The sequence below is a fragment of the Triticum dicoccoides genome, chromosome 1A (genome assembly GCF_002162155.2).
Source record: "Triticum dicoccoides isolate Atlit2015 ecotype Zavitan chromosome 1A, WEW_v2.0, whole genome shotgun sequence".
NCBI lineage: Eukaryota > Viridiplantae > Streptophyta > Magnoliopsida > Poales > Poaceae > Triticum > Triticum dicoccoides.
In genome coordinates this window covers 422,272,137-422,284,120 of record NC_041380.1, presented here as the reverse complement: position 1 = coordinate 422,284,120, position 11,984 = coordinate 422,272,137, and positions in this window count along the sequence as shown.

Sequence of the window (11,984 nt, the reverse complement as noted above, 5' to 3'; positions counted from 1 at the left end):
CGCGCCCCCTACCTCGTGGCTTCCCTGTTGGTTGCTTGACGTAGGGTCCAAGTCTCCTAGATCATGTTCGTTCAGAAAATCACGTTCCCGAAGGTTTCATTCCATTTGGACTCAGTTTGATATTATTTTTCTGCGAAACTCTGAAATAGGCAAAAAACAGCAATTCTGGGCTGGGCCTCCGGTTAATAGGTTAGTCCCAAAAATAATATAAAAGTGAATAATAAAGCCCAATAATGTCCAAAACAGAAGATAATATAGCATGGAGCAATCAAAAATTATAGATACATTGGAGACATATCAGTGGCTTCTCTCATGATCGCATGTATTAAAGTGGGTGAACAAATTACTGCCGAGCAATTGATATAAGAGCGCATAGGTATGAGAATATCTAGGCAATGATTATGAAATATAGGCATCACGTCTGTGTTAAGTAGACTGAAACGATTCTGCATCTACTACTATTACTCCACACATCGACCGCTATCCAGCATGCATCTAGAGTATTAAGTTCATAAGAACAGAGTAATGCTTTAGGAAAGATGACATGATGTAGAGGGATAAACTCAAGCAATATGATATAAACCCCATCTTTTTATCCTTGATGGCAACAATACAATATGTGCCTTGCTGCCCCTACTGTCACTGGGAAAGGACACCGCAAGATTGAACGCAAAGCTAAGCATGTCAGGACCCCGACTCGATGTCACATCGATCTAGCCGGTAACACCTCATATCACTTTGCGGCCTCACGCACGGTATCCCCACGGGTGTCGCCTTACCTTTGCCCGGGACCGTTTGCGCCTTTTGGCTCACGTATATGATAGTGTCGCTAGCATCCATATGATAAAGAGCCCGGGCTGACATGACTAGTCGTAAACCCAAAGTGGCACAGACTTACAGGGACAGGCATCCATGACCCAGCTTCGAACGTGTCAGTCATCAGCAAGTGGGTCCGGGCTGTAGCACTGGGCTAGCAGGACTCCGGTAAACCGGGCTGTAGCGGGCTAACAGGACTCCGGTACTCAAAGCGTGACATTTCCCCGAAGGGACAGACACAGGAACGAAGAAGGACACATGCCGGCCAGCCTAAGTGTTCCAGAGCAGTAGCAAGCTACCATGGCTCAGCGGTAACACTAGGAGACATTTCCCGGTAAGAGAGGCTACTAAAGATAAACAACTAGATAGTCAGATCCCACACATACCAAGCATTTCAATAACATACACACAATATGCTCGATATGTGCAATACAACATGGCATCACAAAATGACTCTACGACTCAAGTAGTTTATTCAATAGGCTCCGAGGAGCGAGATATTACAATCATGGGTCTCATGACCCAACAATCAGAGCATACAAGTCAAAGCACAAGCGGAAGCTATCATGTCTGGGTACAGACATCTATAAATGAAAAAGGCTGAGAAGCCTGACTATCTACCAGATCCTGCCGAGGGCACAAGATCGTAGCTGAGGTAACAAGCTAAACGTCGAAGTCCAAGCGGAACTACTAGTGAGACTGAAGTCTCTCTGCAAAAACATAAAATAGGCAAACGTGAGTACAAATGTACCCAGCAAGACTTACATCAGATCTATCTACACATGCATCATTATCAACAAAGGGGATGGTGGAGTTTGACTGCAGCAAGCCAGCTTTGACTCGGTGGCTATCCTGAACTACGAATGCAAGTAACTCTTTTGAGGTGGCGCACACGAGTCCACATATTCACCAACCAATACACCACTATGGATCCGCTCCCGTCTCCCTACGAGAACGCCATCCATAGCACTCACGCTTATCTTGCGTATTTTAGAGTATCCACTTTCACTTGTCTATGAACTGATATAAGGGGTCCACGTTTCCATATCCGAGGAATCCGGCTATTCGAATAGATGATGTTAACCCTGCAGGGGTGTACTTCTTCATACATGTTTCCACCACTTAGCGTCTGCACACGACATGTGCTCGGCAGACTTCAAGCGAAAGCCGACGTGGGTGTAGACCACGACCTACCTAAACACTCAAGTCTCTAGTCCAGGTTTATCGCCTATTCGGGTTCCATCCATGAGGAGATCCGGCCGGAGTTTCGCTCACAGCCCCAAACGATGTGAACAGGGTTCCCGAGATACCAAACGGGCATCCGGTACACCGTGCCACGTACCTACCGCATCACAGCCCACCCCTACGGTCAGCGCTGTCCACGGCCTCCAGTAAGCTACAAACACCAGAAACTACTTGCAACTCCTGGACAGAGGACTAGGGTGAATAAGAAGTCGAGCGGGGTCATATTTCAGGGCCCAATGTATGGTAGTAGCTGAATCATGGATCACAAACACAGAACTCAGTTCCTGAGGACGGCTTCAATGAGACAACCCACCATGTACTCCTACATGGCCTCTATACCAACACTGTCAGGACCCCGACTCGATGTCACATCGATCTAGCCGGTAACACCTCATATCACTTTGCGGCCTCACGCACGGTATCCCCACGGGTGTCGCCTTACCTTTGCCCGGGACCGTTTGCGCCTTTTGGCTCACGTATATGATAGTGTCGCTAGCATCCATATGATAAGGAGCCCGGGCTGACATGACTAGTCGTAAACCCAAAGTGGCACAGACTTACAGGGACAGGCATCCATGACCCAGCTTCGAACGTGTCGGTCATCAGCAAGTGGGTCCGGGCTGTAGCACTGGGCTAGCAGGACTCCGGTAAACCGGGCTGTAGCGGGCTAACATGACTCCGGTACTCAAAGCGTGACATTTCCCCGAAGGGACAGACACAGGAACGAAGAAGGACACATGCCGGCCAGCCTAAGTGTTCCAGAGCAGTAGCAAGCTACCATGGCTCAGCGGTAACACTAGGAGACATTTCCCGGTAAGAGAGGCTACTAAAGATAAACAACTAGATAGTCAGATCCCACACATACCAAGCATTTCAATCATACACACAATATGCTCGATATGTGCAAATACAACGAAGCATCACAACATGACTCTACTACACAAGTACTTTATTTAAGGCTCAGGGAGCCATACATAACATACACGAAGGTACGGGTCTCACGACCCAACATACAAGTCATACAGTCATACAAACCAGCAGCGGAAGTAACTTGCCTAAGTACAGACAACTAGTAAAATAAAAGAGGCTTGGGAAGCCTAGCTATACTACAAGGTCCTTCACAAGCTCAGGGTCACCACCTGGGTCTTTAGCCTACTCGTTGATGTCAACGTCTACATAGAACCCATCAGAAGGGGTTGCAGCGTCTTCTGTAAAAATGTAGATTATAGCAACATGAGTACAAAGGTACTCAGCAAGACTTACATCAGATCCTACATACATGCTTAGTATCAAGAAGGGTTGGTGGAGTTATTGCAGCAAGCCAGCTTTGACTCTTGGCTACGCTATCCTACGATACTCCAACTTGAAACGGTTTTGCGCACACGAGTCCACTACTCACCAATTCAATACACTACCGAGGATCCGCCTCCGTCTTCCTACGGAAGAGCCATCCTCAGCACTCACTCTTATCTTGAGGCTTTTAGTAGTTTCCATTTACTTGTCTATGAACTGTATAGGCAACCAAGTAGTCCTTTACCGCGGACGCGGCTATTCGAATAGATCATGTTAACCCTGCAGGGGTGTACTTCTTCATACATGTTTCCACCACTTAGCGTCTGCACACGACATGTGCTCGGCAGACTTCAAGCGAAAGCCGACGTGGGTGTAGACCACGACCTACCTAAACACTTAAGCCTCTAGTCCAGGTTTATCGCCTATTCAGGTTCCATCCGCAGGGAGTCCGGCCGAGGTTTCCCATACGGCCCCGAACGATGTGAACAGGGTTCCCGAGATACCTAACGGGTATTCGGTACACCGTGCCACGTACCTACCGCATCACAGCCCACCCCTACGGTCAGCGCTGTCCACGGCCTCCAGTAGACTACAAACACCAGAAACTACTTGCAACTCCTGGACAGAGAGCTAGGGTGAATAAGAAGTCGAGCGGGGTCATATTTCAGGGCCCAATGCATGGTAGTAGTTGTATCTTAAATCACACATACAGATCTCAGTGCTTAAGGTCGGCTTCAATGAAACAACCCACCATGTACTCCTACATGGCCTCTCATCGATACCTTTACCAAATCGTGTTCACCTCACCACTCTTATTACCGACATAATCATTTCACTCTAGCCCATCACCCAGATGAACCAGACCTGACACGACTCTAAGCATAGCAGGCATAGCAAGGTAGGAACAACACATACATATGGCTCAATCAACTCCTACACATGCTAGTGGGTTTCATCTAGTTACTGTGGCAATGACAGGTCATGCAGAGGAAATGGGTTCAACTACCGTAGCACACAGCAGTTTGAAACGCGTTGTCTTAATGCAGTAAAAGAGAGCAGGAGCGAGAACATGGGATTGTATCGATATGATAAAATGGTTGGTTGCTTGCCTGATGGGTCGATGCACTGATACGGTTCTTCGTTAGGGTAATCACGGTACTCCTCGGAGGCAGAACCTGTCGCAAAGGACACCGATACACAACCATCACCAAACAATGTGCAACAATATGATGCATGCATGAAACATGGCAATATGAGTGTGTTGGGCTAATGCAACTAAAACCAGAAGGGTTTGAACAAATTTGAATCAAGGATTCAAATTTCAAATTCAAATATGGCCTTTTAAAGTGCTTTTCCTTGTTCTGCTTGAAACATCAATTTAACTTGTTTGATCATGCATGAAAATAGTACAGATGGATATATTGGATTTTTCTGATCATTTTTCATATATAATTTGTCCAATTTGGAGTTACAGAATAAAAGTTATGAATTTTTGAAGTTTAAATAATATTCTGGAATTTCCTGATTTAAATTAAATCCAGAAATATAATTATTGCGCCAGCATGACGTCAGCATGACGTCAGTGGTCAACTGCGGCTGGCTGGAGTCAAACCTGACGTGTGGGGCCCACACGTCAGTGACAGGGGGGTTAAACAGAGTTAGTTTAATCCTAATTACTAATTAGTGGCGCTGGGGCCCACTGGTCAGTGTCAGGGGGTTAACTAACAGTGGTTAGCGCTAATCCTAATTAGCTACAGGGCTGGGCCCACCTGTCAGGGACTCAGGGGGGGTTCCTGCCGTGGTCAAAGTGGGTCAAACCCACCGGCGACGTGACGCCGGCGAGGCCCGAGACGGCGGCGCGATGCGGGATCGTGCTACAGGGCACGGGCGAGGCCGTTCTTGGGCTCGTTGGAGAGCTCTTGCTCCCGCGCGTCGAACGGTGGTGGTGGCCGGGCCTGAGGTGGCCGGAGTCGACGGCGGCGAGCTCGGCTGCGGCCGCCGGAGTTCGGGTGCGGTCGGAGTCGGTGTTGCAGGGGGTTTGGGGAGGCGTTGGTGCGTGCTGCGTGCTCCTAGTGAGGCGTGGAGCACGATAGGGTGCTCGGTTGGGCGCTACGGTGATCGTGGCCACGACGGCGACATTGCCGGCGGCGTGGAGCTCTCGGCCAAGGTGGGGCTAAGGCCTAGAGGTCGAAAGAGACCAGGGGAGAAGGGGGAAACGACTCAGGGGCTCACCGCGGTTGCAGTGGGCGTCGAAGCGGGCTCGGAGACGCGCTGGAGACGGCGAATTCGACGGCGATGATGGTCGGAGCCCGAAGAGGGGAACGGCGAAGTGGCGGCGATGCAGGGCTTCCGGAGGCCCGTGGAGCGGTGGGGAGGAAGAGGGGGTTGTGGCGGAGCTTCTGAGCTAGTCGGGGAAGCGAGGGGTGGCCGGAGACGGCTACTAAGGCGAACGGCGGCGACGGTGGTGTTCGGCCGTGTGAGAGAGAGAGCGAGGGAGAGGAGGGGAGAGCCGAGGGAGAGTGAGAGAGAGCAGGGGGGGAGGCGTGGCGTCGTCCAGGGCTTCGAGGCGAGGAGGGGAGGGCAGGCAGGCAGGGAGAGAGGTGGCGTGGCGCAGTGGCGGGCGCGCGCGCCGGCCACACTCCCCTCCCTCTGTCGGGACGAAGACGACAGAGGAGGGAGGCGGCTGGGCCGCCTGCTGGCTGGGCCGGCCAGCTGGATGGGCTGCACAGTGGAGGAGCCCAGGTAAGCTTCTCCCTTTTATTTTTTTCTGTTTTCTAATTTCTGACATTTGTTTTGATTTAAAAAAAATATATTAAATCATTTATTTAACTTATGCCAAATTTTTCAGGGGCTAGATATATTATTCCAGAGCTCCTTTATAATTGGCATAATATTTGGACATATATTAATATATATAGAAATATATTTCCAAAGCAAATATTTATGCATTAATTCCAAATGCCCAAAATAAATGTCCATGAGCCACTAAAAATATTGGTTTGATTTTTATCTCTGTCCAATATTTTCAGAGATCAACATGAGCATTTTCTTGGACCCTTTTGGAGAAATTTTTATTTGGGTCATTTTCAAAATGATTCTGAGGGTTTCACAGATCCCCATTTCAATGTTTCTGATGAAAGAGTAAACATGATGCAACACTCTAATGCATGACTAGCTAGGGTGTGACAACTCACCCCCACTCAAAAGAATCTCGTCCCGAGATTTGGGTTCCTCCGGGAAGAAGGCGGGGTACTCGAGTCGAAGACGATCCTCCCTTTCCCAGGTTGCTTCATCCTCAGAATGGTGCGACCATTGTACTTTGAGGAACTTGATATTCTGACGTTGGGTGATACGTTCGGCCTGATCGAGGATACGAACGGGGTACTCTCGATATGTAAGGTTATCTTGGAGATCAAGCGTTTCGTGGTCCACTCCACGGATAGGATCCGAGAAGCAACGCCTGAGTTGAGAAACGTGGAAGACATCGTGGACTCTGGAGAGATGCGGAGGTAGTTCCAGCTGGTAGGCAACTTCCCCTCGTTTGGCAAGAATGCAAAAAGGTCCAATGTAACGAGGAGCCAATTAGCCTTTGATACCGAAACGATGGGTTCCCTTCAGAGGGGTGACCCGAAGATAAGCCTTCTCGTCAACCTCAAAAGTCATAGCCTTATGTTTTCGGTCATATTGACTCTTTTGACGAGATTGGGCTGTTTTCAACTTTTCACGAACGATGCGAACTTGTTCTTCTGCTTCCTGAATCATATCCGGGCCAAAGAATTGTCTTTCCCCGGTCTCTGACCAGTTAAGGGGTGTTCGACACCGTCGTCCATAGAGAACTTCAAAAGGGGCTTTACCCAAGCTAGATTGATAGCTGTTATTGTAAGCGAATTCGGCAAATGGAAGGCACTTTTCCCAGTCCATTCCGAATGAGATAACAGAGGCTCGAAGCATGTCTTCTAGAATCTGGTTGACGCGTTCCACTTGACCACTCGACTGAGGGTGGAATGCGGTGCTAAAGGAGAGACGGGTTCCCATAGCATTTTGGAAACTTTCCCAAAATCGAGAGGTGAAAAGACTTCCTCGATCCGAGTTAATTTCCAAAGGAACACCATGAAGGGACACTATTCGGGAGATGTATAAGTCTGCCAGCTGACTAGCGGTTATACTCTCTCGAACAGGTAGGAAATGGGCTACTTTGGAAAGACGATCGACCACGACGAAAATAGCATTATTCCCTCTCTTGGTCCTGGGAAAACCGGTAATGAAATCCATACCAATTTTATCCCATTTCCATTCAGGAATAGCTAAGGGTTGAAGGGTGCCAGCAGGCCGTTGGTGCTCTGCTTTTACACGACGACAGACGTCGCAATTTGCAATATACTGAGCAATTTCTCTCTTCATCCTAGTCCACCAGAACCTCTGGCGTAGGTCCTGATACATCTTAGTACTACCGGGATGAATGGTGAGAGGGGATTCATGAGCCTCCTTAAGGATCAACTGCCGTAGATGCTGGTTCTTGGGAACCACTAGACGGTTCTCAAAGTACACAACACCATGATCATTTGTGGAGAAACAACTAGCACCTCCGCTAGCAATGTTCTCTTTCATTTTAGATATTCCCTTATCCCGCTTTTGGGCAGCGATGATTTGATCCGTAAGAGTAGGTTTCGCCACCAAGGTGGAAAGAAATCCTTGAGGAACAATGTGAAGGTTAAGCTTCCGAAATTCCTCATGGAGAAGCGGTTGACTTTGTTGTAACATCAGATTGTTACAATAAGATTTACGACTTAGCACATCAGCCATGACGTTGGCTTTCCCTGGGGTGTAGGTTATTCCTAAGTCGAAGTCTGTGATCAATTCAACCCAACGTCTTTGCCTGAGGTTCAGATCCGGTTGGGTGAAGATGTACTTCAAACTTTGGTGATCAGTGAATATTTCGCAACGATTACCGAGGAGGTAATGTCGCCAGGTCTTAAGTGCATAGACTACAGCTGCAAGCTCTAGATCATGAGTAGGATAATTCTCCTCGTGTGGGTGCAATTGCCGTGAAGCGTAGGCAATTACGTGTCGATCTTGCATGAGAATGCAACCTAGTCCTTGTCGCGAGGCGTCGCAGTAGATAACAAAGTCTTTGGAGAAGTCTGGCGGTACCAGTACGGGAGCAGAAGTCAGGCGTCTTTTCAGTTCCTGAAAGCTGTGCTCACATTGTGGAGTCCACTCGAACTTCTTATCTTTATTGAGGAGTTCGGTTAGAGGTTTGGCAACCTTGGAGAAGTTCTCGACAAAGCGACGACAATAGCTCGCTAAGCCTAGAAAACTCCGAACTTGCTTGACCGATTCAGGTGGAGTCCAATTAAGGACGGCTTGAACTCGCTCAGGGTTAACAGCAATACCTTTACCAGATATTACATGACCCAGATAGGTCACTTCTGGCAACCAGAATTCACATTTAGAAAATTTGGCATAAAGGCGATGCTCTCGAAGTTTCTGCAACACTAGCCTTAGATGTTCGGCATGTTCTTCCTCGTTCTTGGAGTAGATGAGTATATCATCGAGGTAAACTACAACGAATTTATCCAAATAATCCATGAAGATTGAGTTCATTAACCGAGAAAAGGTGGCTGGAGCGTTGGTTAAACCGAAGGACATGACGGTGTACTCGTATTGGCCATAACGAGTAACAAAGGCCGTTTTAGGAATGTCCCCGTTTCTGATTTTGATTTGATGGTAGCCCAACCTCAAATCCATCTTGGAGAAGACTGAGGATCCAGCGAGCTGATCATACAGGTCGTTGATCCTGGGAAGCGGATATTTGTTCTTGATTGTGACCAAATTGACAGGTCGGTAATCTACAACCATCCGGTCCGTACCATCCTTCTTCTTGACGAATAGGACGGGGCAAGCCCACGGAGATGAACTAGGTCGGATGAAACCCTTTTTCAAGGACTCATCGAGTTGTTTCTTAAGCTCGGCTAGTTCTAGGGGTGCCATCTTATAGGGTCTTCTAGCAATCGGAACGGTTCCCGGAATGAGGTCTATTACGAACTCAACATCCCTGTCAGGTGGAACACCTGGCAATTCTTCTGGAAAGACATCCGGGAAGTCACGGACTACCGGAACGTCCTCAAGGTCTGGCAAAGGGCTGGCGTTAAGAGAATATAATTGTCGCTTGGCTAATCGGGTCAAGACATTGACTATCTTCCCCGAAGGATGGGTAAGTTGAACAGTCCTAGAGAAGCAATCAATTTTGGCTTGATGAGCTGACATCCAGTCCATACCCAAAATGATATTAATATCTGAAGATTTAAGGGCTATCAAAGACGCGAGGAAAACAAGTCTGTCGACTTGGATTTCATTTCCATGGCTTACTCTAGAAGTTTGCCATTTGGATCCCGGAGTTTGAATTACCATAGAGGTTGGCATATCACCGAATGCGACGTTATGCAAGCGAGCATAGTTTTCAGATATAAAAGAATGAGAGGCTCCTGTATCGAAAAGAACAGATGCCGGGTGGCAATTAACAAGAAGCGTACCGAGAACGACGTTGGGATCCTCTTGAGCTTCTTCGGCAGAGATACAGTTGACATGGCCACGTGTAGCGGTGACCGGCTTGGCGTGGAATACTTTTCCTGTCGGCTTGCCACGGCCAACAGCTTTAGCAGACTGGTTGGGGTTGGTCTGGGGACACTCACGCATATAGTGGCCAGATTCCCCACACTTGAAACAAGTCACGGAACTGGTACGTGGAGGAGCATTGTTGGTTGGACCTCCATAGGGCTTGGCCGGTGCAGACTGCTGAACGGGGCGAGGCGCCTGGAAGGATGGCCTCGGTGTGAACCTGGGTGGCAGGGCGGTGTTGGGTACCCACACGCGGCGCTTCTGAGGACCAGCACCGGATGAGGAACCCATATCACGGCCATGCTTGCGTGTTGCGTCATAGTCAGTCTGACCAGTTTCAGCACTGATGGCTTTGTTGACAAGTTTCTGGAAGGATGCGCACTCATGCAGACGGAGGTCACGGCGAAGCTCAGGACTAAGGCCCTTACGGAACCTTGCTTGCTTCTTGGCGTCAGTAGAAACTTCCTCGGTTGCATATCGTGCGAGATTACCAAACTCCCTGCTGTAAACATCCACAGAAAGTCGGCCTTGGGTGAAACTACAAAATTCTTCACGTTTGCGGTCCATGAGACCCTCCGGAATATGATGCTCACGGAAAGCCTCGCTGAACTCAGCCCAAGTAGTGACATGGCCCACTGGGCGCATAGCTCCATAATTTTCCCACCATAGACTGGCGGGGCCTTCAAGATGATATGCAGCAAAGGTGACCTTGTCAGCCTCCGCTACCAGCGCGGAACGCAGTTTGTGAGAGATACTGCGAAGCCAGTCATCAGCGTCGAGAGGCTCGACGGAGTGGTGGAACGTGGGTGGATGTAATTTGATAAAATCACTGAGTGACACCACGTTAGTCCTCTAATGGTGTGCCGTGTTCTGTTCAATACGCTCCAACAAACGGTTGGTCTCCCGCTTGTTTCTCTCAGCTTCCATCATAACCTCGGCTAGTGAAGGAGGATGAGGCAGATTTTCGTTCCTGCCTTCACTGCCTTCGGCCTGCTCTTGAGAAGCAGGGTTAGCGCGCGTGTTGACCATCCTAGGTAACAAGACAATGATTTAGTCAGAATGATAAAATTCCGACATAGGATACAGAATGTAAGGAATAACTCGAAATGCAAGATGATCATCCGTATGACATGGTAAAAACAGAAACTGCTTCTTTTATTCCATCGTCATACACACCACACAGGGTTTAGTACAAGACCAAACAAAGTACTATTACGGTGAGAAAAGGATTACATCTCATCGGAGGCATTCCAAGCTCCTATACATTATTTTTCTACACCTCCGGAAAGAGTACAAACTAGGTCATATCCCACGAGTCACGCGGGACGATAGACGACACAGCTAGTGCGAACTAGTGATACTACCACTAACTCAAACCGATCCGTAGTAGTCCTCGTAAAAGTCACCTCCATAGCCTGGAAGCTCAACATGATCATCCGGAAACAGACGATCTCGCGGAGCTTGTGGACCATAGGGGCTAGGATGAGGCCTTGGACCAACAGACGGTGGCCTGCGGGGACCGCGAGGTGGGGTGATGCCTCCTACATCACGCCAAACCATCACGTCTGGCAGAGCAGACCTCACAGGATAGAGATCACGCATATCTGAGAATCCAGCTTGCACCGCCGGTGCGAACCGAGTCAAAGTGGCCCAGTGGTCAGCACGGGTATTGAAGAGCTCTAACCTCAAGGCCCGATTTTCACGGTCCTTATCCTCGAGCATCTCAGCAGTGGTGCGAGTCCGTGAATCCTCCTGAGTGGGGTCAGCATAAATAGCCTGGAGATACCCTTGTGCTCCCGGAAGTGATCCTGGCATATACCGGAAATCAGAGTCCCGAAATATACCAGATCTGACTCGCATAATGGTCATCATAGAGTAGGCGGCGTCCTGCACAGCCATCTCAATGGTAACCCCGAGTCCATATGAGCAGTGAAGAGGCTCGGTGGATCCAGGATAAGATGGAAATATCCTGACAGTGCAGAGATACTGGCTTTGATTAAAGTCTCGGAATT